The sequence below is a fragment of the Molothrus aeneus genome, chromosome 4 (genome assembly GCF_037042795.1).
Source record: "Molothrus aeneus isolate 106 chromosome 4, BPBGC_Maene_1.0, whole genome shotgun sequence".
In the NCBI taxonomy this organism is placed as follows: Eukaryota; Metazoa; Chordata; class Aves; order Passeriformes; family Icteridae; genus Molothrus; species Molothrus aeneus.
Window position 1 is genome coordinate 41,989,696 of NC_089649.1, and position 27,902 is coordinate 42,017,597.

Below are 27,902 nucleotides of genomic sequence, written 5' to 3' on the forward strand. Positions count from 1 at the left end.
TGCCCTGGCAGCCAGGAGGGCCAGGCTTCTCCTGGGGTGCATCAGGCTCAGCATCACCAGCAAGGCCAGGAACGGGATTGTCCTGCTCTGCTTGGCTCTGGGGTGGCCTCACCTTGAGTATTGTGGGCAATTTTGATCATAGCAATATAAAAAAGACATTTAACTAGTAGAGAGTGTCCAAAGGTGGGCTATGAGGATAATGAAGGGCATTGAGATGAAGTTGTATGAGGAGCAGCTGAAGTCACTTGGTCTGTTCAGCCTGGAGAAGGGGAGGCTGAGGGGAGACCTCATTGTGGTCTCAACTTCCTCATGAGGGGCAGAGGAGGGGCAGGCACTGATGTCTTCTCTGTGGTGACCAGTGACAGGACCCAAGGGAATGGCCTGAAGCTGTGTCAGGGGAGGTTTAGCTTGGATATTAGAAAAATGTTTTTCACCCAGAGAGTGGTTGGCACTGTAACAGGCTCCCCAGTGAGGTGGTCACAGTACCAAAGCTGACAGAGTTCAAGAAGCATTTGAACAACACTCTTGGGAATAGTGCTGTGCAGGGCCAGGAGTTGGACCCAATGATTCTTGTGGACCCTTCCAGCTTAGAATATTCTGCAATTCTGTGTTTCAGGATTTCTGTGAATCTATGTGGACTATTCAAAAAGATGAACACAGTCCCACGCAAGAGACAAAGACCTGAATTAGTATTCATTAAACCCTTTAGTATTCAGATATGGTGTGATTTGCCTGCTTCTAATCAAATTACATTTGATTTTAGATGAAGTCTTTTTCTTTCTTAACTTCAGTTGACTAGTGGGATTCAGTCTGGCAATGTCCCTGATGTTAATTTTATTATTTCCTTGCAGGCTGACACCTTACTATAGATTTTGTAGGAAAACAATGCCATCTTGCAGCAGTTATATTTAACTTTATCAAAGAATTTCAGAATTATTGGATCAACAATTTTATCTGTCTTTTTTATAAAGCCAAGCTTGTGGATAATTCCTATACAATGGAAGATTAATATTTCTTTCTTAATTAATCCAAAGGGAGTGTATTGATATAGTATTGAAATACATTAATGGCATGTTAGATGACTTGATATTCTCTATATATAAATATTGCAAAAAAGGAAATTATAAATTCAAAGCCGATCTAAGAAAATAATAACAAATAAATAGATAGAAAGTTTAGCTGATCTACTGGGTCAGGTAAGAGATACATTTTCATTTTCAAAGGGAGTATAACCAGGGCAAAGGTGGAATAGTTTTCAAGCAACAGAAAATATATGTTGTATAAATAGGAGTTAGATTTCATAGAAATTATTTACATCAGGTCTTTAAAATACCTACTTTTTTGTCGTTTTTTTTGGAAAAGTATGATGATTATACTATGCTCTTTTCAACCAAAAGTATTGACAACCATGTTTATATCATTCCTGCTAAATCTTTTAGCCCAGTTTTACTTAATGGATAAATATGTCTGATGCTTGGAGCCTGTCTCTTGGCACAGGCATGCATGTGTAATGTAGGTTAGATAAATACAATCTTCAGGCAATAACTAAGCAAATCTGTTTCAGTCCTATCTTCACTGCTGCGTATGGTACTCAGTGAGACTTAAGAACATTTGCAATATCTGGTATTTTATCTTCCTCTTAGAACAATGAAACACAAAACTGAGTATTACCTACCAGAATGATTGGCACAGTAGAAGAGCCACCTGGACTAAGCTGGTGGGAAATTTGAAGGTGAAAAGGTTGTTAAGAGAATCCACATGGTCGGCTCATGTTTGCAGAATTTGGTGTCTGACACAGTGTAACCAGATCTCCTTCTTCAGAGAAAATTAATGTTTATCAGAGAGTGTGCAAAGGAGCAGCATGTAGGCATGCTTTTTTTAAAAGCATATTCCTCCTAAATGTGTGAGGTCTCTGTTCTGCTTTCTCCACCTGAGGAGACTTAAACCACTGTCCTTCTCTGCAGAACATCTGATGCTATTTGAAACTGGAGCAACCAGAATAACTTACCGCCTTCCCTGCTGAAGCAGACACACACTACAAAGACTTCTCTGGGCTCAGAGGAGAGTCAGAGTAAGCCTAGTTTAAAGCAGTAGGGAAACCTGAAACCTCATGACTGCTTCACAGGCTTATTGTATTTTATACAATGATATTTCCTTCTAAGTTCACAGTTAATAGACACTGAAGTTAAAGCTCTGGATACCACAGACAGGGCTGACACTGCTTCTTTCCTTTCTCCCTTTCTCTCCTGTCCTTCCTTGTAAATCTGAACATCTGAAATTTCCCATTTTATGACCCTGTTTAACAAGCTTTTAATTCTGTCAGACTTCAAGTATGTGGATTGAATTTCTTCACACAGTCAGCCTTTGTGTCAGGGAAAGGCATTTACCTCTTCCTGTGCAAGCATTTAAAAAAATTGCTTCCAAATTGCCATGGTTTGTATACAATCTGCAGTGGGTTTAGTAGCTGGTATCTCTGAAGAGCCATTCCTCAGTGTTTGTGCTAGGTCATCACTATCCTGTATGCCTCTTGAATATCAGACATGGGCCAGCTTTGAAGAGAGACTGAACATGCTTCAATGCAAGGGCTGTGCTGCAGTGGAACCTCACAGGACACAAAACAGGCACAGAGAAGGCAGAGAGGATCTGCCTGACTGTAGATCAGAGAAGACCAAAGCTACACTGGTGTGAAATTCTTTGGAACAAAAACAGGCAGGAAATTTGTTGGTAAAAACATGGGAAAAAAACCAGGATAAAACACTCCCGTAGTCTAGGGCTGCCTATGTAGGGAAGAGGGATGTGCAATGGCCATGTACATGGGGATGTAGGGAGGTACTAACCCCATAAACTCCTGACTAGGGTTAGCAACAGCACTCAAGGGAAGGCTGGGATAGGCTGGAAAAAATGTCACAGGTGGGGGCTGCAAAAGATTTTACTTCTGTATGAAGCAGAAAACCAGCTCATGGTCCTAGAGTGGCTGAGACTAGATGAAAGGAGATGAGATGACCCCTGGGGAGAAAGAAAATCTGACTTCATGCAAGAAAATGCTTGAGGGAAGAGGCAGCCATCCAAATGGGCAGGGAATGTGAAAGAAATGCCAGAAATGCATGAAAGAGTGGGACCTGGGAAATTAAGTCTTGTGTTTTCATCCATGTCCTTCAGGAAGGTGTGAGGCAAGTCAGGCGAGACTAGGAAAAGATATTTGCACTCTCCCTTGGTGCTATGGCTAGAAAGAGCCAATGATTTACTCCTACCTTCTTTTCTCTCTCTACTCTTCTCCCAGCAGACAAAGTAATGTATCAGACTCCTTTAGGTTTTCTATATTTTGTAATGCCTGTAAAGGATTGATATTTCCTGCTTGAACAGGGTCTAATGTTTTTTGTAAGCCCAGTACCATCACAGATGGAAAGTCTGACTCCCAGGATGTCAGAATTATGCCAATATGATCCTTTCAAATCAAATACCTTGTCAGGGTGAAATATAGCTTCTTTTCATATTTATATCAGGTACCTGTTCCCTCCTGAATGGCTTCTTACTCATCTTAAGCCTTATTATTTGAATTTTGCCAACTCAGGAGAAGGTCCCATTAAAACTGTCTGTGTCATCTTCAGTTCTACAAACTGATCATGGAAAAGTCAATGGAGAAAAAGTGGATTACTGATCATGGAAAAGTCAATGGAGAAAAAGTTATCTATCAGAAAACTGACAGGAGGATCATGACAAGAGTGACAAACATGGAGTTTCAAAGAGCAGTGAGACATAGGCTAGGCAGAATTGCTGGGATCACAGATGTCAAATCTTTCTCACTCAGCTCATTTTTTGACAAGGTGTAGACTTGTTAAAGCTACGTGTGAAAAAAGAACATAGATTTGTCTTTCTGTCACAAAGATCATCTCACATTACAGTTTTCAACTTACCTGTGTTTCATTCACTAAAAAAATTTTGTACAACTCGCAAGCTAGTAAATTTTTTAATTAATTTTTTCAACTATAGCATAAAATTTGGGGAACAATGTGGAAGACTCAGCATAAATGTGTTCCTATGTGGCAGTAGATGTATTCTTGTTGCTTTGCCTGTATAATTGTTAGTTGCAGTCCAAAATACGAAATTGTGATTCTTTTTGCCCCTACACACAAAAGACCCAAACTGTATTTTTAATTGGTTTCAATGAATCATAGAATTATACTATCATAGAATCCCCAGGTTGAAGGGACCTCATTTAACGTCTGGTCCAACCTTTGTTGGCAAAAGCACAGTATAGGCAAGATGACCCAGCACCCTGTCCAGCTGAATCTTATAAGTGGCCAACTTTGGGGAATCCACTTCCTACAATGGAAAGATTATTCCAATGACTGTTTGTTCTCATTGTGAAAATTTTCCTTATGTTCAATCTCAATCTCCTCAGGAGGAACTTGTACCCATCACCTTTTCCATATGACTTCTTGAAAAAAACAAGTCTCTGTCTTTGTAGACACACTTTACATGCTGGAGCATGGTAAAGTGTCCGTTAATCTTCTTTTTTCCAAGGTGGACAAACCCAGTTCTCTCATCCTTTCCTCACATGAGCAGACTTCCTAGTAATTTGGTCATCTTTGTTGCCCTTTACTGCATTTTCTCCGCCCTGTCTACATCTTTCTTGTATAGCAGGGATCAAAACTGAACCAAGTATTCAAGGTATGACCTGAACAGCTCTGTGTACAATGCAATAGTGATTTCTTTATCACTGTTGGTGACCCTTGTTGATGCAACCCAGTGTTTGTGTTGACTTTCTTTGCTGCAGCAACAAACTGTTTGCTCACACTGAACTGCTTGTCTACCAGCACCTCCAGGTCCCCTTCCATAGAGCTGTTCCTTAGCCAGGTAGATCCCCAGCCTGTGCTGCTCTCCTGGATTGTTTTTCCATGTGCAGGACCTTATATTTGTCCTTACTGAACTTCATAAGGCTCTTGTTAGCCTAATTTTTCAGCCTGTCCAGGTTTTCCTGCAGGCTGGCTCTCCCTTCCAAAGTGTCCACTGCCTCACTCAGTTGGTATCACTGACAAACTTCATCTGGGCACACTTGGTCCCATAATCCAAACCACTGATGAAGATACTGAACAGCCTTGGGCCCAGTATCGTCCCCTGGGGGACTCCACTTGTGGCAGTTGCCAGAGTGAGAGGGCACTACCCTCCAGGTGTGGCTGGGCAGCCAATTTCCAACTCACTGCATGGATCACAGATCTACATCATCACATACACATTTCTGTAGGAGGAGGCCATGGGAAACCATATCAAAAGCCTTGGAGATATCCAAGTAGACAACGTTTACTGCAGGCCCCACATCAGCCAAACAGGTTTATTTGTTGTAAGAGGCAATCAGGTTTGTCAAGCAAAATTTGTCCATGGTCAGTCTTGTGCAGGCTTTTCCTAATCATGGGTTCCATTTGACAGATGGGCCTATAATTTTCTTGTGGATAGAGGTGCTGCTAGCCTTCTTCCAGTCTTTTGGGATGTCTCCCTGATCTTCATGACTTTTGAAGGACAAAATATCATATTAGTTTAAATGCCCACTGACAGTGAATTATTCTCAAATCTGACTACTTTGCATACGAAAATTTTGTTGTTGTTTTCACAACCCCCTACAATTTTCTTTAAAGTAAATGTTTTGGGAAAATAATCCCCATTTAATCAATTTTAGCATTAATATAACAGCAAGAACATTTAAAAAGCGTGAACAATCATTCTTGAAAGTACTCTAAGTGATTAATGGGATGAATGATGTGACTAGACAAATTTCAAAGGAAAAAGTAACATCACTGCTGTAGGTGAAGTGCCCTAGATATTGTATTTCAATTTCAAATTGTGACATGTCTATGTCTCATCATAGTTTTGGGATAGTAACGGAACAGCAACAAATGCTCAGTAAATCGACTCATTATCTTTGTAATACATTATTGCTCAGTAATCAAAATACTTTATAAAGCACACTTTTATATGCCTTTATATTTTTCAAATGTCTTTGAATCAGACCTTCTTTATTTAAGTAAGTAATGTTTGAAGTTGCTCCTAGCCCCTGGGACGTGAGTCAACAACTTGCCTCTAGTTAAGGAGGACAAAAAAAAGGTAAATTATTCTAGTTCTAATTTCTTTTTCTGAACCCCAGAGATAACATTTTTTTCTTGTTGAAATGCCTAAGAAGTCCCGTGTTACCACAACAAAGAGATGGAAACTTCTTTTTCTCTATAAATATGACACAGATGTAGATTTTTTTTTCCTCAGCCTCACAGCCTATCACAAGTCAGATAAGAGTAATATCAGTGCTTTAGAACCCTGCTTTGAAGTGCAGCATCAGATTATGTGCAGCAGAGTTCAAGACATATTGGACATTCTTGAAATGTGTCACTGAATGACTGCTTAGTGTTCTGGCTGTGTGGCATTTATTTTGCATTGGTTCTCTATCTGTCTAGGTGCATATAGCAAGAAATTGAATTATGGAAGCAAGAATTTATTACTTTTTAGTCAATATTTCAAAATTTTCTACTGCTACCTCATAAGATGACAATTATCTTAAGTTACTTTGAAAATGAAGAGCTGTGTTCAATACAGTACAATAGATTTTGTAGCAACTGGACAAGATGAGGTGAATTTTACTTTGGAGTTGCCTGTCTTCCCTTATGGTAGCAGAGGGAATCCCAGCAACTAGATTAGCTTTATGTAAACCAAAACTTTTTGATAGCTGAAGTTTTATGAACAAATCCATGTATCTTCCCTTGCACAGAATTCACTTACTGCTTTTGTAATTTGAATAAAATTAGACTTTTATCCTGGGCCAATCCAGTTAATCTGAGCCCTGTTGAGTTAATGCAAATGTTCTTAAATTCTGAACTTTAGGCCAGTCATGGCTTATACTGTGTCTTCTGCTTTCTTTCTGTTAATTTTGTTTACTTTTTCTCTTTGTAAAAGAAATGTGGGTATCTCTTTTGCTACACTGGTAGCTAATATTAATTATATGTGAGACTATATTCAAATGAAAAGAATTTAATATTTCTTATTGGAAGATCACACGCATAGAACCCCCAAAACATTGCTGCCAAGGCAGAATTTGGTATTTCTCTGCTTTGTAGCTCTACAACTTAGCTGGCAGTTAAACTCATTATAAGTCCTGCATTGTCCCTTTGTACTTCTTTTTGTTCTATATCTCAGTAGGTTTTTATATGATTTTGTGGACACTTTTATCAGCTGAACTTTTTAGTGACAAATTCTATTTTCCTTCAACTCCATTGCTAAGAGATAATTCTAGGATGCATGTAATAATTTGAGAAGTTTGAGGCTGCTGAGGCAATCTATATATTTCTGTGTTGTGATGTAATTTTAGTTTTATTATATTAAGCTTCTATTGCATGATGATAATTGGAAGTAAATTTATGGGAAACATAAAAGTATTTTAGAATGAAAGACTTTCATAATCAATGTACTCCTATATATAACTATGCATTTTCTGCTTGCACAGTCTGGGTTTTAATTGAGGCAGGAGTCAAGAGGCACTCAGATTTACATGGTAAAGTATTATGTTTCAGAAAAATTTATCTTGAAAGAATTCTAACATGAGAACATTAAAATTTGTTACTTTAGAACATCAGTCTTCTTGCAGGTTCACAGAGCCATCTCACACTGAGTCTGGTATTTATTTCAAATTCCAATAACCACTTAAAATATTAAAAGGACTTTTTATTATCCTTGTTGGTTTGGTACTGTTTAAATATTTTATTTTATTAAATGACATCATTACTTATTGTTTTTCATGTTTATATTTGCTAACTTTAGAAATGTTATAAGATCAAAACAGGGTGAAGACTTAGGAATCTTATACAGAAAGTAATTAAAATGCGATGGTCAGAATTCTTCTACTTCATAAAAATAAACTAATGCATCAGTATTTCCTCTGAAGAAAAGACAATATCTAGATGCAAAAAACCATATTGGATTAACTGATAAAATACATTGTTATTATGGCTGGATTTGAATTAATCACTCCTGGATGTATTTGAGTAGAAACCACTGAATTACTCTGATGACTCTGAAAGTATGGAAATGTCATGAAAAGAGAAGGCTTCCTCAGAAATTTTCGTACTGCTCTTAATATTTGATAAGATTATTCATTAGATAATTTATTAGATTACTACATATTTTTAACAGGAATCAAGTTTTCTATAGAAGGCTGGAGACATCATCTGAGATTGAAGTACATGGCTTTTCAAACCTGGCACTTAACAATACTGATATCTTTACTATCACCTCCATTCTCTGCTCCTTCCTTTCCTTTGAATGAAAGCTGACTAGGCAAATTAGTTAAGTGAACACTACACATTCTGCTTTGATAAGAGAAAGTTATGTTGAATGTGATTAATTGAAATAAAGAAATAACTGATCTCATGTTTGGTATGCTGAGTTGCATTTTAAGAATAAAAATTTGTCAGAGACGGAGATGTTACCTAACAAGAAAAGTTTGAAGTATCTCAGCACTTTTCAGCTAAATTTTAGACAAACTTAGAAGCCTGTATTCTGTAGAATCATCCTCTATAAGACCATTCCCTTAAGAAAATTATTTTAATATTTCATAGACACCACTCTGCCCCACCCTTGTTTAAAGTTCTGCACATTTCATGAACCTGCTGTATTATATGTATTTTGGCCCAAGGGTCTGTATCATGGACTTTTTATTATGATCTAGGAGGAAAAACACATAATGGGGGGAGAGTTTTGTTTGTATGTGATACTTTTTTGCTCTTTCAACTGGGTCTTATCTACTTATCATTATGCCAATTTAAAGGACATTTTTGGTGAATAAGAATTATTTGCTCTACTGACAGAATAGAGATGTCCTTATCCTTTTGTACCCAATCTCCTCTCTTCAGCAGATGCACATAAAAGTGCATGAAATGAATGAATTGCTTCTGTCTTCATAAATGTTTAAGTTGGGAACTGACCTTCCTTATTCTCTGATTCTAACCTTCTTTAGAGCAAGAGTCATAAAATTTCATCTAGTAACCCTTCCTTAGAGCCATCCAGAGTCTTGATAGCAACAGTTAACAGATGTCTGGATGTTCAGGCAAGTAAAGAAGTTCCCTGGGCTGTCATTAAAATTGCATAATTTACTTTTCATCTAGCTATATAAGAAATAGTGCACCATTTCAGCAGCTCCTGTGAAGTATACAGTTAAGATATATTTATCCAATTTTTAGAACTGACATATCAAGCAAATTTATAGCTGGTTCAAAGTCAAGAATAAAAAGGTGCTGTTATTTCTTTGGAGGAAAAAAATCCCTTAAGGTTGTGCTATAATTACAAGAAACTAAAATGAACATATAGGCCACATCAGTGAGCTATGAAAAGTTTAACTTAAGCAATGTTGCAAAATGTTTCCCTAGAACTAAGCTAAACCTCACCAAAAGGCCTAAACATCAGATTTGTTGGCCAATGTAATTCTAGCAAGACTGCCAAAATCATTGTTTTCGGTGTGGTTGATAAAGGAATGTTTTGTTTTATTTTATTTAGGTCCTTTGATTTAGATATGCAATATATCTAAGTGTGAAAAATATATTTTGGTTAATGTTATTGTCTTCAGGACCACATGAGCTTTGGTTGTGCCACCTTCTTATGTCATGTTTTCTCATCTCTAATTGCTCCAGTGTGAACACAAGAATATACTGCAGAAAAAGGAAGACTCCAATGTGTCTAAATGTTTTTTTTTCATACAAATCCTGAAACTGGAACATAAGGTATCTGATAGCAAGTTCCCAAAGCTATGGATTTGTAGGTTAAGTACTTGTTCAGCAGAATGCAATGAGAAATGAGAAATACAGATGTAAGTGGTGATGTATTTTGTTACCAATTCTTGCTACTTACTTTTTATTCCCTCAGATATTTCCTGAGTGCTTAGGCACAGAAAGGAATATTTAATTTAATCAAGACTAGCTTGTAAAAGTAAAGTCAATGAATGTGACAGAAATAAATGTTCTAAACCCTCTATTTTTTCTTGATAATTTTCTTAAAGTAGCTGACACGAGAGCTACTTTGGTACTTGTATTTCACCTGATATAAGTTGCATCTTCCATTCTGTTTCATGTCTCAAACAGCCCAGAAAATCAATACTCCAGATGCACAGTTTGAGAAATTTTATGGGTTAGACAGTAGAAACAGCACAGGATCTGAAAACATCTGTTAGATAATGCACTGCAAAATACATAATTATTTGAATTGGGTAGGAGAAAGAGGGGTAAGGGTTCTTAGGTAAATTCAAAGAGTTCATTTTCTTGTGGGAGTTGAAATTTTTTTTATAACTTCTGAAGTCCTTCCTTCTGTGTAATTTTATGTGTTAGTCAAGTTTGTGAATTCATTAGGTCAGATAAAACTGACCTGCTCACAAATAATTTGCTTAATGAAGTTATTTTAAAAGGCAAGAAGTAAATCTCTTGTTTCTGTACAGCTATGCTTCAAACAAGTTGAAAACCTGAAAAAAGCCTTTCAAGAAATTTGAAAAAAGCCTTCTGATACAGCATAATTCTGTGAAAGACATATAATTACTCAATAAACTTTTATATAAAAGTAGTCCAGTAATTTTTACATCCTCTTTTTATGTGTGATTCACAATATCAAATATTGAATAATTATTCATGAGAATATGCAAAGAATATTCATGAGAAATGCACAAAGAATAAGCTGATTCATCATTACCACTTGGTAGAAAGAGAAATCCTAAATTAATATGCAATCTGTTCAGATTTTCTTTTCCCTTGCTTCTGCTTTAATGATATGAAGGCAGTATCATTTTGTCACCTGAGGAATGAACTGGTAGTGGAACCAGCATTCTGTATTTTATAACAGCATGCTAGTTGTTGTGAAAAATCCCCAGATGTTTTGGGTCATGAACCTAAGGATTTTCAGTGTCAGAAAATCCTGTCAGTGCCTGAGGATTTTCTGAACGTGTCATGGGCACAAGCACTGTTCAGCTGCAATCAAAATGCCAGTGTGTTGCCAACAGTCTCCAGTCACAACCCCAAACCACAGAACCACACAAGATACCATTAAGAAAATTATCTCCATCTGAGTCAGACCCACTACAGTATATTTTTGTATTAATTTTACTGTGAGGTGAGAGCCTTGCTTTATTTTTGATCTTGAACACCATGAAAGAAAAAAGCTTCTGGAATTAGGAAGCCATGGTGTTTGGAACTGAGCTTCTTCAACATTCAGATTTTGTTTTTTATTACTTTGTATCAGTCTTATATGAAGGCCACAAGATACTAAATTACCTCTTTATATGTAAAAGTACGACATTGAGCTTCAATTCTCAATCCTATGCTGGAAAAAGAGTGAAACTTTGGGTAGACTATTATTAGAGAAAGGGTTGAAAATGTTGGGAGAAGAGTCTTGCATGACTAAACTGCATAGTTTTTGTGCAGGTTCTCATCTGTTTCCATGCAGCATCAACCAGCTAACTTGATTAGCTTTCTGTTGACTGACTATCCTCACCCTGAAGAGAGTCACAGGTGTGTGTTGGATGTGCTTCACCATTTCTTGCCAATTCAGAAACTTCCAGTGAGTAGATTGTTCCACAAAAATAATTTTCAAGGATATTGGAGTCAGAAGTTGTTTATTTCTCTATATCTGCTATTATTTAATATACGTTTTTGTAAAGGTTTTGGTTCTTCTAATGTAATAATAACCATTGTAAAGAAATGCCATATTTTTCCTATACTAGTCTGGATGGTGAGGTGCATAAAGATGGAAGTTATAATTGACCTGCGTCTGTAGTTACTGCATTAATTCCATCAGAATGATTCACTTTCTGTTTGGTAATATAAAGTAAAAGTTTCAGTAATTCCTTTAGAAACATTCAGATATTTTCTTTAATTATTATTTTTCACCAAAAATGTGCAGTGTAAGCAAGTACAGCAATAAGAGTCACATAAGTAGTTTACATTGACATCAGAGCATAGAGTAAATGTAATGCTAACCAGAAAAGTTCTAAAAGCTGTTGATGAGATTGCTATAATTGAAAGTTTAATATAAAAAATCCCAACATAAATTGTTCAGATTATGTTTGTATTTTCTTTTGTTTCTGAATTGCATGAAAGACTAGTATAGTGCTTAGTAGTACAAGGTATTTATTGAGAGAGAGAGAGTCTTCAGGAAATAAGTTTTTCTTTTTCCTAAAAGGGAAGCCCTAAATAGTCCACTTGCTTTCCCCAGACAACAAGTCTCTTAGGAATGACCCAAATCTTTTCCTTCAGAATCTAATAAAAACTGTTCTATTTCAGACAGAAAGGCCCCTATTTAGGTACTGTTTCTCCAGCAGCAGAACCCCAGAGAGATTAAGCCTGTGTGCTTCCTGGCAAAGAAATTCTCAGGCATTTTGTAGAGCCAAGAGACATTATTCCCAGCAAGCATTGTCAATAATTGATTTTTTTGCTGCTTTGGGGATAACTCAATAGTGAGTTACTTGTAGATTTTTGGAGTTTTTCTCAATTTATTATTTCTGTTACTGATTCAAACCAGATTATTCTGCCGTTCCATTCCTGATCCAAGTATAGTTTTTATCTATTTTTAATTCTGCAGCAGAATCCAAACTTTATAAGGCAGGTTGCTGTGATACTTCATAATTATTGTTTCTTTTAGCTGAATATCTATTGCAATTTCTGTTGAATCAAACAATTTGTTGTAAATTAGATCATATCCCAAAGCACTGAATTTATCAGCATGAGTTTGATCTACCATTTACCACTGTTGTAAAATAGCTGAATTTCAGATACACTGTATAAAGTATAGCTTCTATAGTATGAAATGAAACTTCCATCATTGAACTGGCATGTCTGCTCAAACTGTTTCCATGTATTCTCATGGCTTCATATGCCTTCTTTGTTCAGCTAAAATTGTAATGCATACACTAGAAGTTAGCAATTGAAATTCAAATTAAAATTTCATGTCTTTCATTCTTTAATCACTACCCCTACGTAATTTCTTAACACAAAGCATCTATTACATTTTTCACTTTATGCCTCTTTTAAAACTGAGTATTGTCTCCCTTCCTGGGGAAAAATCCTGTCTGTTTTTTGTGATCCTTGAAGTTTCTGAACATTGTGTTGTTAATTTATTTTGTGAACACGAATGTGGGTAGCTGGAAACCTCAAAAAAAAAAAAAAAGGTAAATGTGTGCAGAACAGAGCTCTATGGTGTCTATCTGCAAATCAGCATGCAAACTGGGAATTTAGTGAGATGTGGTGGTGAGTTTGTGACTACTCTCTTTGCGTGAAGCCACAGAGGAATAACAGGAAAACAGAGAAGTGTTGAAGTGTTTGGAAGAGAAAAGTGTGTGTTTTGGGAAATGTAGGTAGCTAGTTAATGGAAACAAAACTCGTGTATCTCCTCAAAAGCACAGCCCATGAAGGTACTTCCCTGAAGAAGTAGTTTTCAAGAGTCAGCAGTGGAACAGCAAGAAGTGCTCAGGCTACAAGATATTCAAGATCGTGGTAACAGCCTTAAATTACTTCTTTTTTTTTACTCAGCTGAATTTGGCAAAGAGCTGGAAGATGTACCCATTGTTATAACCTTGGACAGATAACTAAATAGGTACTGGCTGTTTACTGCATTTCTCTTGACCCCTTCTCAAAAAGTGCTCTGCATTGTTCACACAAAAGAAATATAAAGGTTGATATACTTCTGTTCTTTTAGAATTCATTTTACATGCATTCAGCTTTACAGTGTCAAGCTAATCTATGTGCAGAAAATCCAAACAGGTGCTTCTGGGACGTCAACCATGACATCTACTAAGGATGGACTTGCAGCCTTCAAAGCCTTTCTCCCCAGAGTGGTGGCACAGCCTCCTCCTGTATGTCAGTGAAGTGGTTTTGCTGTGAATGTGAAGGAGACAGTGTTCCTGAGCACAGCCACTCATTCTTGGAAAGCATTCAGACAGGATTGTAGGCTTGCAAGAAGGAATTAATCCTGTGTGGCTTCTGTTTGCTTTTTACCTGGGCAAACAGCTGCCCAACCTAAACGTGTATATGTCCTGCAGGCAGGTATTTGGCAGTTTGAAGACTGGTTCACAGGGTGGGGAGCACACAGGGGTCCAGGGATGCTGCTGGGGCATCTCTTTGCTCTTGGCACCCCCTGCACCACCCAGAGCTGTTGCATATCTTGAGGTTGTATTCACTAATAAGGAAGAACCTGTTGGGCCTGTGTTAATCAATGTAGCCTTGGCTGTACTGAGCATGGAATAGTGGAGTAAAAGTGAACCGGGGGAGGTAGTTGCTATAAACATGGGCAATGCTACCATCCAGAAGGACCTAGACAGGCTGTAAGAACAGCCCAGCTGTAATCTGATGAAGTTCAGCAGGGGGCAGGTGCAAAAGTCTGATGCCTGGTAAAGAAAAGTCCCTTGCAGTGGTACAGCTTGAGAACTGCCATTCTGGGGAGCTGCAGTGTGCAGAAGCACTCTGGTCCTTGTGTGCAGGGAGCTGAATGTGAGCCTGCACCTGCTCTGGCTCCAGAGAATGCTAGAAACCTTCTGGGCTGCATAAGAGGGGGCATGGCCAGCATCTGAAGGGAAGGGATAATTCCCTTTTGCATGGTGCTCCTTAGAACATACTGCATCTAGTTTGGGGCTCTACATTATCCAGGATGTAAAATGAGAGTGATTTCAGCAAGGGGCAACAGGAACGGGTGAGGATAAGAACCTTTGCCCAGTGAAGACAAGCTGAGAGATGGGGACCCTCTGCTCAGAGAGGAGATGCATATGGGGCTAACAGCAACCCCAGAGTACCCATGGAGAGGTTATCAAGAAGATGGAGTTAGGATCTTGCCGTATTGAATCAAGTGCCCAGAGATTTTGTGCCATCTCCATTCTTGTAGATTTTTAAGCCTAGACAAGGCCCTGAGCATCCTGACTCAATCCCATAGCTGTCCCTGCCTTGAGCAAGTTGGTGAGCTACAGACCTCTTGTGGTTCCTTCCAACCTGTGATATCCCATGATTGTATGGTTTTCCTTTAAGTCAGAACAGAATATATGAAGAGCAGAGCAACAGGGAAGGGCAAGAAATGTTTTAGTCATATTTTTTAATGGGACATACAAATTTGTACAAGTCCTGAATATAAGAACAGAAAGAAGGATGGATGCACTCATCTCTGTAGCAGACAGGATGTTGTAGGACATATTTATGAAATAAAAAATAATTTAACATTTAAATTTTTACACAAAACTATTGGTAAAAAATCATTATAGGCCAAAGCACTAGGCTTACTGTCTTTAAGTGATTTTTTTCTGAGGCTATTATTTTCTGAGGTATCTAAAGCTCATTCTTCCTGTCTTTCACTGAAAAAAAATGCTCTTCAAACTTCTTTTAACATTTTTACATTTTTGCATAGGAAGAAATTTTTGTGATAGAAATTTTGAAATATCCAGGCAAGCACTAATTATCAACATCCTCCCCTTAGGAGGAAAGTAACTCTTACAATGACCTAGGCCATGCTCTTATTCTAGCCCTTTTGATAGTGCAAATTTTCATCTTAAATGTTTTTTGTCTGTGATATCAGACCTCAGGAGCTTTTAAGCTGCTCTCTGATCCTAGGTTGTATTTGCAGTTTCAGCTTAGTGCTACTTTGAAATCTGGGACCAATATATTGGTGAGTAGATGGTAAATTAGCTTTGATCCTAGAATGCAAGCTCAGATTCTGCCTGGAACAATCCTGGCATGCTGGGAAAAATTCTCAGCAGATGCTGTGTTAATTCAGCTTTTATTTGTGAATGTTGGTGCACATCTGGCTGACTATCTTGTATAAATACTTACCATATGCTGCTGTCTATGTAATGGAATGGAAATGTTACCAGGATGAATATTCAGTCACTTGACTGGAAGAGTACTGATGTTTTGTTGATGTTGCAAACCCTCAAGGAATCCTGGTGTATAAAAGATAGTGTTATCCAATGTTTTTGCTTATTCCTGGAATGTTACAAGCCCTTTGTTTGATTGTTTTTTGGTGTGATTTCTTCTTCTTTTCTATTTTATTCCTCACAGAAAGACACAAACGAACAATATCTGTATCCTCTGATAGACTTGGTAAACCTCAAATAAGCAAAGAATATGGACAAGTACCTTACATAATAGTAGGGATGTTTCTGAATGTGGACAGATTTATACATAGCTTTTGCATCTTTGTATATCCTTCATGTTGAGGACTGTATAATTTTGTGAATATGATGGGGATTGAATTAGTAGTTATACTTTATCTGGTGTCACAATACCACTGATATAATCACCAGAGGTTCTTAGATTATTGACTACGTTAGGTATTAACGCTTATGTTAATTAAAACTTTTAACATTTTTTTAAATGTAACACCAAAAAGGCTTATGAGGACAGAAGGAAATATTTATTTGTCCAGCTGACTTTCTGAAGTGAACTGGATGGTCTGGAAATATTTGTAACTTACAGAATCCTGTACAGAGGTGGTAAGGTGGTTCCTGCTACACACAAACTTCATAAAATTGGATGTGGATAAACCCACTTTATCTTCAAGCGTCCAAAAATGTCCAGATAGTTCAGCTCTTTGTGAAATAATTATATAATATGCTGGACTCTAACCTTTTATAAATAGTGAAATGGCAAGGTGAAGTTTTCATCTGTGAGGATGCCCCAATGTCACTCTAAAAATTGTGTGACATAACTTCTGGGTAGCAACTAGAATAGGTAGCAATTCTTAGAGTGAAAACTTCTAAGCTGATTTTTCAAAAAAGGATCACTTCTATGAATGTAGAAACAAAACAGTTGGTGCAGTGTACTTTGTCTTTCATCCTCTCACATATTTTCTTTTGTTTTTCAATGGGAGAAAGAAAGAGAAAAGGTTCTTTCATGTGCATTTGAGAATAGAAGAATGAATGAAAATATAGGGTCTTTTGGGGAAAAAAGACTTTTACCCATACCTCAAACAGAAGTGCTGTAAAACTAATTAAATTAATTAATTACTTACTTATTTTTTAACAGAAGTACAAGGTCTGTAATTTTAAAATAAATGAACATCCTTTCATTTTCAAACAACCATACATACCTACTTTGCTCTTTCAACCTTAGACATGAAAGGCTGTTAGGGCACACACAGTCAAGAGTACAAGAAGTCCTGGTTTATGTAAGCTGGAAGTGGTGCACCTCTGCAGAGCAGTGCAGAGAAGGCTTATTTCATGCTGTGCAGCTACAGTAAAAAGGGAAAATATTCCTCCTGGAGATGAGCAGAAATACCAACATATGCTGTGTGCCTATTGAATGACTTGAAAAATCCTTTTGCTTCAAACGCCGCACCTTGGCTAAAGGTGGGATTTCAGGGATATGTGAGTGAAGAACTTGCATTCGACATTCCTTGACCCGTACACGGTATTCACCATTCTGCAGAGATCAGAGACTGTTTTGACATAAACAATGGCTGCTTTTCTGGGAAAATGTAAAGGAAAAACTTGGAAATCTTTTCCTTGACTCCTCTCTGCCCTTCCTCTCAATGATGAAAGTGTGCCTGAGGAACAGAATTACAAGTGCTGGATTACAAGAGGGAATCTAAACTGTTCCAGACTGAACTTCTTTTGACTCTGGTGTTCTGGACTGTGTCATGGAGATGAAATCACTGAGGATAGTTTTGCTGGCATCCTTAGCTATGATCTTCTTAATGCTCTAGGAGCTTATCTTTAGCTTAAAATTTTGTTATTCATGTTTCACTTTGATTCTGAAAAATAATTAACTTGATATATATAAGCCATATTACTCATTTTCTAAACTATAATTACTGGTGTTCACCATTTTTTGGGGGACCCCTGTAAAAAAGATTTAAAAAAATTAGATTTTTACCAAAAAATTCCTTTTAAATGCAAATTTTTTTCAATAGGGTAATGCAGTGGATATAGTTTGAATTGTACTTCCTGACAGGCTGTTTTCTGTCTTAGTCTCTAGGCTTGCAACTGTATCTGTTCCTATTAGAGAGTGTGTCGTCTCATGAGGTAAAACGTTTTGATTCTTTATCAGGAGAGGATAGTAAGGAGTGGACCTGTGAGCTGCCTTGACCAAGGCTCTTACCAAGAAGTAAGTAACATTTCTTTCAGACAAAGGCTGCTCCCATTGCCGTCCTGATTTTGGTGAAATTCCAAGCAGAAATTCCTTACTGGAACCAGGGGACTTAATTAAAGGTTAATGAACATTAGAATTTTCCTATGAAAAGTTCTGTCCTGGGAAACTGGCAGTTTTCTAAGAGAAGGTCATATATATTGAAATGTCCAGTAAATGCTCTTCATTTATGTTTCCCATGGTAATTTTCTAGCTGGTCTGTGACTGTTTTTATCTTAAATTTTGATATCTTCTTATTACATTTAATTTTAACAATGAATGCTTCTTGTCTGCATAGATGGCAAAGAGTGCCAGATGTTTTGAGACTACATGCATTTTTTCTGTCATTTAGATGGTTGAAGGAAGAAACAAAAATTACCCTTCCAAAATTACAATCCTTTTTTAAAATATGATTGTTTTGCTGGTCTGTCCAAAACTTTTTTCTCTATTTTCAGGATGAGGAGCAATGGCCATAAACTAAAATACAAGTAGTTTTACCTCAGCATGAGGAAAAGCTTTACGTTGAGGATGGCAGAGCACTGGAACAGGCTGCCAGGGAGGTTGTGGAGTCTCCCTCTCTGGAGAAATTCAAAACCCACCTAGATACATTCTTGTGTCAGCCGTTTTAAGGCTGTATCGGAGGGGAGTTGGACCAGATATTCTCCAAAGATCCCTTCCAACTCAAATGATTCTGTGAATTGTGAAGAACACAATATTTTCTAGTGCTTTTTTCTCCCGTCACAAAAATTATTTTTATGCTCTTTAAAAATAGCTGAATTTAGAATTTGTTTCTGTAGAAACAATAACTGAGCCTAGAATAAATATCTGTGGAAAGAACTCTGGGCTTAGTGCTCTGCATTGTGAGGTGAAAGTCAATCTTTCTCCTGGAATTCTCTTCCTTACTCCACACACACCATCAGAACATTAGGGCTTGTTATATGAGTATATTTAACTCAAAACAAGAATATTTGTTACTTGGAGAATTCTTCTGTCACCGAGTTCAGGCACAACATATGCTCCTGAGCTTGTGCAGATGCTTCATTTCTAGTATATAGCTTGATAACCTTTTTGTGAGAGCTCTGGTCTCTGGTGAATACTCTCCAGAAGTGATAATTAAAAAGAAAATATTCTAGCTCATGTTGATAAAGTCTAAAGTAACTTATTTTAGTTTTAGCACTTTTGTTATTTTATAAAATATTAAGGCTTCAATTCCTCTGATCTTGGACTAGAGAGCAATATGAGCAATCCCTTTTATGTTTGAAACAGATGAACAAATTTAAGTTTGATTTATCACAATGTGCTGTTTGATATTTGTGGTTACTCTTTATTTTTCTTTTCCATCTAGAGACATGTAGAGAGCTTTCAAAAGAACTAACTGAGAGGCTGTGGGCTAGAGCCACTGAAGTCAATGTGATACAAAGCTCCTGCAGACATCCTTTCAGATGGACATGGTAGATTCAAAAGTGTCCAAGTCCTAAATGACTAAGTTCCCTGCTGCCTATTGAACTACTCCTAACACTTTTTTTTCACATAATGCTTATTAGAAATACAAACCTGGAAGCTGAGGACTACTGTGGCAATTGTGCCTTGAACATGTAGCAAAAATCTTAATAATTCCTTGTAGTGGAAAGAAGTGTTCTATCCAAAACAGACATCCCTACACACATCTGAATTGTTGGATGCCTATGTCAGTCAGTTATGGAAGCCCAGTAGGACAGACTCAGAGTGGTTTGGATTAACTGATTGTTTCAGCTGCAGCATAGTCAGTTCTAGCATTTGCTTTAGCAGTAGCATTCATTGTGCAAGAGAGCAAAATGGTCTGAACATATGCAGGTGGCGCAGACCCTTTGTGATCTGGGCTTCTGCAAATCAGAGAACTCTCATTCAGAGCAAAAGATGGCGTGTACTGAATAAAAGCAATTTTTTACTGAAGAAATCTGTTATCAGGTCTGATTAAGTGTCATTTTTTCCTAGATTACTCCAAAGGCAACGAAACAGAGTCACATATTTATAAAGATGATGAAGATCTTCAGAATGGTCAATGTATTACTCATTTGTAACTGACTAAGTTTTATAAGGAAAGTGAATATTATTTTCTCCTGGTTTTAGATCTCTGGTGGAGTAGACGAATGTTAATTTGAAACAAATTAAAACCAAAATAATTCCTGCCGGATGCAGACAATGTATTTTGTCAGCATAATAAAGAGTTCAAGTGCAGCGATATGCAGCACTTGATCTAGAAGAACAGCTATTACACCCAGGAACATTTCTGTATGCAAGGGCAGTGCTGTTTCTTAGCTCCATACTTCGACACAATGGAAATAGATAGAATAGTCAATTATGCTTATAATGGAAAAGAATGCAGAGCTGAGGCTCTGTTTCCTGTTACCCATGTGAACAGAGGTTGAATTTGTCCTTAATGAATGACAAAGAATTCTATTCTCCTATTTATTCCTTGCAGCTTAGATCATTGCCTGTATACTTTTTAGAAAGCAAATTCATGCATTCCTGGTTATATGATTCTATTCACAGGAGGATGGTCCGTGGCTTTTTACTAGTGCCATTTTAAAATTTTTTTGGCAATTCTTTTAATCTGGAGTCTGAGATTCTTTCATGGGAACGTTGGAGTCTTTCTGTCATTTTAAAACGATACATTTATATGGTTCAGTTGGGAAAATGATGGTCAGTTTAAATTGTGACTTCCTCTTTGGCATGACAGCCTGCTGTTCAGGGAGTAGAGTTAAACATCTGCATGTAGGCATTCTCATGTTGAAAAAAATTTGCATAGTTCAATTTATATCCTGCAAACACCAACAATGGTATGGTATGCCAAAAATGAAAAGGAATAAGAAAGCAACTCACAAAATAAAATGACGTGAGTCTCTTTGTGTTCCAACTTACTTGATTAACTTATATTTATGTAAATGAGAACCAAGTATCTACTTACAATTGTTTTTCTTTAAGCCTGTAGTGCTTCTGGCATGCATGACAGAACATATTTTAATTAAGCTAGCCACAGATTTTCAATTAAAAAGTGCTTTTGATCAGGTAATAAATGTCCAAAAAAACCCAAACCCCACAAAGAGTTCTGGAAGCATTACAAAAAACAACACAAAGAAAGTTTAAGTCCGTTGTAATTCTGAAGATTAGGCAGCTATAAACTGGAATATGCCCTTATGAATTCTGAAGCAGAAGTGGTCTGTCATGAAAATACCATAATGCAATTAGCAGCTATAGTGACAAACCCATGAGGTTAGACAAACAAGGCAAGCAGATGGTGCGCACAGTTCTGCATATTCAATCAACATTTTTTGTATTGTATCATAAACTTTGTTCTCTGGAGTGAAGGGTCACATACTCTAGTCTTGACAAGCCTGGTGTTAGTATGCATTGGCAGGAGCTATGGTTGTATCTCATATGCATTCTTATTAAACAAAATGCCAATATCACATGCCTACTAAATGCAAAGTGCAAGTGATGAGCCATCTCTACTAAAAAGGAAGGAATGGAAAGAGTTAAGAGTTCTTTCTTTCCATTTTCATTAACTGTGGAAAATCAATAGACACTGTTGAACAGTGGCCTAAAATCTCTGCTGTAGGTGACTGTGATATGGAAGGGTCTGTTGGTGCAGATATTCAACTAGTTGCTTTCTTCCATTAGCTCAGGATATCAGGAATTTTTAACTTCAAAGCAGCCAATGTTTACTATCCTCTCTTGCTCTTTATTATGCATTTCCCATCCTTATATCACTGTTCCTCTGTAATAATGATACTTTGAAATGCTTCACCATGTCACCAGCTCTGCTATTTTCAGACTGGATAACATTTTTTGTTTGCTTAACACAATTTAATTCAAATAGATGTATTGAGACATTATCATCTACATACAGCAAATACCGAAGTGTTTCATTTTAAAATCTTCTATCATTACTTTTTTTTGCAGACATTATATGCCAGATTTGTTTCTTGCTGTAAAAGGTGGGGTACTGGTGGGCAGCCACAGTTTCTTTTCCTAAACATGAAAAAGGACATATGTAAATATGCAAGCATTCAAGTGCAAATGTTGACTTCAAAAGTCTGTAATGAAGTGAAACTCATATGGCTATTGATTCAGCTTTAAAGATGACATTTGGGTACAAGTAGCAGAAACATCTGCATGTAAGATTGAAATATCCATTGTCTCTAGTGTTTCCTTTGAATCTAAAGCAAGTACAAGTATACTTTCTGAGTGCATAGATATGACTGACTGTAAAAACTTTTTGTACAAGATGCCAGGAACTCCTTTTGTCATGTGTAAATGGCAATTAACAATCCTAGCTTCTTTCAATTAACCATTGAAAGAAGAAAGGCAATGGACTCATTAGGCATATAAGCATGTGATTGAGGGTGATCCAGTTGATAAGTCCTTCCAAAGAGCTTTGGCAAAGGCTATGAAAACAACTTTCAAAGAAGTTAAAACTGTCAAGAAATAACAGAGTTTGATTTCTCTCTGGCTACCAAAAATAAAGACAAGGATTGAATGTCCGGTTTTCACAATGGAGCGGTTTTACCTGTGGAATGGCACAGATGTAAGGTGTGGTCTGCATCGTGCAATAATTTTGATATCAATCAATTGCATAATTTCAGGTAAGATTTCAAAATTTCTGGATAGCAGAAAGTTATTCAGGGTAGTAGCAGCTGCAAACCAGTCTCAATAGAAAAAAAGCTTTTGCAAAAAGCTGAATAGAATGAGAAATTTCAGCTGAAATGTGAAAATGGCAAATGCCCAGGAAGTCGGGTTGAACAAGAACTTGGAGTCTTTTTGTGAGTAGCTGTCTGAGGATATCAACTTGGTGTGAACCAGCCATCCAAGGAGCACATGAGAATTATCTGGAAAGAATGGGATACAAAACAGGGCATCAGTATGATGCTGTGAATTCATAATGCTTTTGCAGCTTAAATACTGGATGGATTGTAGAACATTGTTTCTCAAAAAGGATGCAGAAGGACTGTGAGGTACAGAAGTCTTTAAGAAGGGGGGTCAGAAACAAAAAAAAATTCCACATCAGGAGAGCTGAACTGACTAAGACACACAGCTTTCAAAGGGAATGCATGCAGAAGGAGCACAATGAAGGTTTACATAATTTTGTACCACGTGAAGAAATCTGTAGGGAATTTATCTCCTTGTAGCACAGGATTTTGGAGTTGGAAAAAAGTAGGTTTAAAAGGTAAAACAGTAGTTTTTCATACAATGCAGAAATGAAAGCCTTCTGTTAAGTAGTTTCCCAATTCATATGGATCAAAATTATAAAAAAAGAGAATAAATAGAAGTGTCAGCAGGGAGGATGGCTTGAAAAGTACCTGAAGTGTGATTGCCCTAATGAAGAGAAGATGGAAAATATGGAAGAATCTCAATTAATCTCCTGTTTCTAATACTATTTTAGGAAACCTTCTGCTGTTCCTACCATTCAGAGGTAGGACACAAAGTTAGATTTTAGTCTGGGGGCTCAGATTGATGCTTTCTGCATAGATGGGTCATTGAGGTTCTCAAAATCAAATCTCCTTGCCTGAAACTCCTCAGTAATTTCAACTCCATGTAGTAAAAAAATGTGTAAAGACCTTGGGGGTTTAAACACATCCTTTTTTTTTCTTAGGAGTAAACATATTTTAACATCAGACTAAGGAGAGAGATTCTGTTTCTTCTTACATTGTTCAAGGAGCAGGGTTTTATTAAGGAGTAAGTATGATTTAAACACAGCTCCTCAATCTTTCTGTCTACACTTACTCAGAGAGAACATGTCCATCAATTGGTTCAGTCTTGCTGTGTCCTTGAACAATCCCTTTACAAATATTAATTTTCCCAAGAGACTGGGATTTAGCACACATAGTGGCTTTAAATAGCTTGTCAGTTAATCAGATTTCTTCAGGCTTATCCAAAAGTTTAGGGTGAGTTTTGTGGTCAAAATTATTTGCATGTACAGCTACATATTCTCATTAAGTTGTTTATGCTGTTGTCACAGGCTCCAGAAGCAGAGTACCCACCAAGACTTCATCTTTGGGAAGCGAATTTCTAAAACTTTTCCCCAAGGGTTTGGCAACATGTTCTTCCCCCTGTTCTTCCCCCTTCAGAATGACTGAAGGGGGATAGAATTTCAAAGGAGATTCATGTGTTCTGGTGTGCTCTCAGATTAGATTGAGACTGCAGAGGCTCATGCTGAATGGTTTTTGTACTGCTAGGTCAATATCAGAGTTGTTTTTCTGAAATTTGATAGATTATTACCAATAATACTGAAGAAGAACCCTCTCAGTTAAAAAACCCTGAATATATTATTCTCTCTTGAGATTCCAGCCTGTTTTATCATGCCAACTTAAAACTGTTTTGTAGAACATCTGGTCAGGATACCCAACAGGCTTGGTGACAACCCCTTCCACGATCCTGGGTAAATGACAACCACCATAAAACACAAGCATCTTCTCAAATTTATCAGATATTTATTTTACATGCACAAGCCAAACCTTTAAACGTATTATTTTTCCTTTTCACCTTTACATTTTATAATTAAAATTCCATTGGCCAAGGGGAGGAGAGAAACAGCTCCATCACTCTTAATCCTAATACTTAGATACAAAAAGGAAAAATAGGGGCAAGCATGGATAGGATGTCTTAGTCTCTGGTTAATTTCCACGAATATGTCAGTGAAATGTCAAGTTATTGGAACTTTTGAACATGGTGACTTTTTGGTTTTAAATGTATGAACTGGGGGATATTTGCACACACACGCAAACTATCACTGGAATTACGCTACACAGTGAAGGGCTAATTCAGCTAAAGGCGAAATCACAGTTCGTGTGGGATAGGTCACAGGTTTGTAGACAAATATAGGACTCTTAGCAAGCTGTCCTGGATACTGGAAATGCATTAGTTCCCTTTCTTATCCAGTCTCTACTCATGGTGTCCTGTTGTAGTTGTTTTGAAAGATGAATGTGCATTCCTGGGTAGCTGGGAACCTTTTGATAGCAGAAAGGAAAATCCATGTAACAATCCATTATTGTGCCTGCAGCTGTGATATATATATATATATATATGGGGCATATTCTCTTTTATTTAAATCTGTTAGAAAAGGACTTATATAAGCAAAATTTTGAATTAAGATTTTTTAAAAAATGTGTAACAGGAGATATGATCTTATAGTACAGGCACAGTGCAGGGCAACTGGCAATTTTGAAGGTCTATTCATGAGCCATAGAATGGCAGGGGGGGAATAAAAATAATAACTTTTGCGAAGATGATAGTTTCATTTGAATGTGAATTATTTGAAAAATACTTGTTTGCAACATTTTCCATTGTAGTTTTATCCTCTTTTCTCCATTGGAAATGTAACCCATACAAAACACAGGCATACTCTGCTCCCAAAGTTTGTCTTTTTAACAGTGCATACATTGCTTAGCTGAAGAATTAGAGGAGATAAAGTTTTCTTTGGAAGCAGTACATAGTAGACCATGGTGTATATTCAAATTTTTGCTCTTTCTGAGGTGATTTTCTGATATTGTTACAAAAAAAGCTATTTACATAAGATGGTGAAGTAAATTACTTGAATTGAGGCTGCAATTCCAGAAAGAGAAAATACAAAATAACCCCACCCTGAGCAGTTGTGTGCAGTTAGGTTAGTGTAATCACTGTAAAGGAGAATTTAAACTTAACAAGTCCATCTTATGAAAATAAATTCAAAATTATCAACATACTTCAATTTCTGCAATCTATCTGTAATGGCACTGAGAAAATCTGAATAATAAGATACAACATATAAATAGTGTTTTCAGGTGATTTTTAAGGCTCTGAGATTTGGAATAATGGGAAAACTACCTTACTTCAAAGAGTACTATATAAGAAAATTTATTTCAGGAGATGATAAACATATTTATTTATAAATAATAGGAATGTAAAAGAGAGGGCAATATATTCTGATGAACCATTACAATGAACATACCAAACCCATGGTAAGAAGGATAATGTGTTCTATTGGACCATATTTCATAATAATAAACCCTTTTGTGCTTTCAATTTCTTGCCCTTATTTATGATACCACCAAATGGGAGAGCAATCATTTTTTTATTTTCCTAATGTTTTTTTCTGTTTGGAAGATAAATAAGAGAAGACAAGTCAGTAAGATAAACTCTCACAACTCCTTCAGACTGATCATGCTGCTCTATGCTCATGATGAATCCTTGGAGGACAAACTTGTCTCATCACTTCTATAAGCTGAACCTAGCAGAGGCCATTTACTGGATTACTGTTACTTGCAGGCAAATAGACCAGATGTAAAGTCAGTATAAATTGGTGCTGCAGGAGTCCTACTCTTTGCCCTCTCCCAGAAATCAGTCTATTGTACTGCATTATACACTGCAACTAGTGAGATATCAAAATCTTAATGTGCACTTTGAGATTTACAGAGAGGCAGAGAATACAGAGAGGCAGATCTAACACCCATTATTAAGGCAATATTTATTAATTTTCTTTTTTTTTTTCCTAGCCCTTTTATAATTTCTGTTCAGTTTCTAAATAGTTTAACCCAAATTTTCCTTTGGATTAGTCAGAATTTAATCTTGGCATTTATTTTGCGGACTATTCCTAATTTCTTTAGTTAAATTAAACTTGTTAATTAACTTGTTAATTTGATATATTTATAGAAAATCTAATTATTACTTAAATTTATCCAATGTTGCTGTTAGTTCAACATCCCTTGGGCAAACCTATCTCACTGGAATTATCAAGTGCAACCAAACATTCCTGATACTGCCATCAGGACCTGCACTGACAGTCAGTTGAAGTTTTGACTACTGGTTTTATTATAGAATAGAAACATGGGAGAAACTGCAATATCAAATCTGACAGTTATAGATTTAGAATAAACCATACAGACAGAAAGATACCTGCCTGAGCTGATGTTAGATTTCTTTTAGAACTAATAATCTGTATACTGTAATTGGTTTCCAATCCTTTGTTTAAAAGTAGAACACGTTTGTTTAAGTATGTCTTACAAGAATTCTCATAGTAAGCACTTATTACATTTTTGAAAGATTAGTGATCTTATAAAATATAGACTGAGGTCAACCAAATAGAAGGACTTGCAAAAAAAAATATAGAAGAAAATCAGTCCTCCTACAGTGTTCCAAAATTGATTCTGTCTTTAAAGGTGGCATAAATTTATATTTTCTCTTTCAAAATGACATTTCTACTTTTAATTTATTCACATTGTGCCCAAATGCATAGCCAAGAGTATAGAATTTCTAGAATGATCCGTGCTCTCCTTGTTCTGATCTTGCAGTTCCTTTGAGGAAAAGACCTACTTAGAAATTTTGCAATATCCATGGAAAAAGGAGCATTTTTAAGAGTTTAGAAATAGATCAAATGCTGCATGCCATGAAACTGACTGTTCTCACTTTCCAAGTCATTGAAAGTCCACCCACACCTCTCTTGCAAAGAAAGTGACATTGTTAATTCACAAAGAATTCATGTTTTGTGCTCTAGGCTATACTGAAAATTTGACAGTGCCCACAACACTAGACCTTATTTTTACACCTAAAGCCACTTGGAAGTTTCAAAATGGAGCGCTATTGTTGATGTATGTACGTCCACATTTCTGTTTAATATTTGCCATTCTTATGACTAATTTTATAAAATACTTGTCACTCGTTGATGAGGAGACTCTTATCTCTCTTTATTTTGTACCACTCCCTCAATAAGTAAGCGTACCAAACAAAATACTTGGTCTTCTTTCTACCACTGGGCTATAAAGAGAATTGCTG